Consider the following 2,076-nt stretch of genomic DNA (forward strand, 5'->3'; position numbering starts at 1 on the left):
GCCATCCAGTACATACATATACATTCAAGTAGACAACAGGAACATTGTTGGGAGCGGGAGAGGAGGGAAATAGCCACCCATTATCATAGAGAAAAGTTGCACAGGTGGCCGTCTTAGACAAGACTGATCAACATGAAGAAAACAAACCATTCTCTTCTAAAGGTCCAAACCGGGGCTGATCACAGGCTGAGGACTGCCCTTAGGCTGATTCAAAAGGGTTTTTGTTTTCTTTTGAAAAAAGGAGGTGGGTGGTGTAAGAAGGGTTTTGTGTTATTTTGTTGGGGTTGTTTTTTTTTTTTTTGGTAAGCTTTCTTTTTGTTGCTGATTTTGTGCAAGGGTAAAATAAACGAACTATTCTGTAAGTAAGACGACGAAGACCGAGTGACGTGGTAAACTAAAGGAAATATTCTGTAAGTAAGACGACGAAGACCGAGTGTCATGGTAAAACAAACACACGGGTCGCCACCACTCGGAGAACGAGCGACGCTTCTGTCACAAGTTCACGTCAACGTCCATTGTTACTTTGTTACAGATTAGGTAAACAAAACAGTGACCAGTCACCTCACACACGATTTGTGCATGAGTTGTGGGCGGGGCTTATAGGTTATGACCAAGACATGGGGAGGCCTCGGTTATGACGGATCACACGCTTCCCTCACCAGCAGTTGAAAAAATGTATTGTTAGGCCTACCCATTGGTCAACTTGGGTAAACATTCATTGGAGGGACTGACATTAGGCTACTAACAACAACGACAGGGGAAAGAATTATGACGGCCCGTCCACAGCGTCAGGGGCCGATTCAAATTTTATGACAAAGCGTCGGGCAATGAGTGACCACGCCTGGCCGTCTGAGGCAGATAAAACCGTGGGTTGATCAAATGTGGAGGCCACGGCCGCGTTGGACAGGTGACCGTTTTACACAGTTTAGTTATATAGAAAAAACGCAAGGGGGGGGGGGGTGGAGGTGGCCGTTTGTACAGGGGGCCGTCATGGCAGGTTCGACTGTATTGCGTTGTTCGATAATAATAATAATAATAGTAATAATAATAATAATAATAATAATAATAATAATAATAATACTGATAATATGACACTTACATCACCCAAATCCGTGTTACAATCATTGCTCTATGCGCGTTACATAATATTCACGAACAGCATGCATACACACATACTTGTACATACTAATATATTATGCAGTTTTACATTCACTAAAAAATAAACGGAAATAATCACTATCTAATAAGAGAAAAAATGAAACTCATGTCAATGTCAAAAGCTCCTTAATTACAAATAAAACAAATTCCAGTGGAATTGTAAATCTGATAAAGACAACACCTCGTGACCGAGAAAAAAAAAGAGTTGACTTTGAGCTAGGTTGACTTTATCAGAAATACAATTACTTAACCAAAGAAGGTAAAAAACGGGACCACGGTGAGGTGTTGACTGTAAGCAAGAGTTGACTTTAAGAAAGTCGACTTTATCAGGATCCCACTGTATAATATATTATTACATATCATTATGCTTTAAAAAAGTGAAATTAGTTATCATCAACACAGGGAGTGTTCATCATTATGTCAAAAACACACAAACAAAACAAAACAACAACAACAACAACAACAACAAAACACGGACATCTGTTGAGCTGTCTTCCAAATCTGCAGTCATATTTTTTTTTCTTTGTTATTTTTTTTCAAGGAAAAGAAATCAAATGAGGTAGTACTTGACGAAGCCCACGTGGGACGTTCACTGTTAAAGACAATCAGGAAACGACAAATGCAGTTTTTGGGACACCTGAATAGACATAAGGGTCTTGAACATCTTGCTTTCATTGGCAAAATTGAAGGCAAACGAGGCAGGGGTAGGCCCAGAACAACATACTTAGGGAACCTAAACGAATGGGTAACAGGGAAAGATCAGGGAAACGTAGCTTTTTTAAGAGCATCCGAACCAAGGAATGAATGGAGAACCATGATCGCCGATGTCTGTCGCTGATCTGGCACTGGGTGATGATGATTTTTTCAGCTGACAAAAGTGTAATGTTACATTGGTTCAAGGACCCCCCCCCCCCCCCC

This window comes from Aplysia californica, unplaced genomic scaffold (assembly GCF_000002075.1).
Source record: "Aplysia californica isolate F4 #8 unplaced genomic scaffold, AplCal3.0 scaffold00144, whole genome shotgun sequence".
Taxonomy (NCBI): domain Eukaryota; kingdom Metazoa; phylum Mollusca; class Gastropoda; order Aplysiida; family Aplysiidae; genus Aplysia; species Aplysia californica.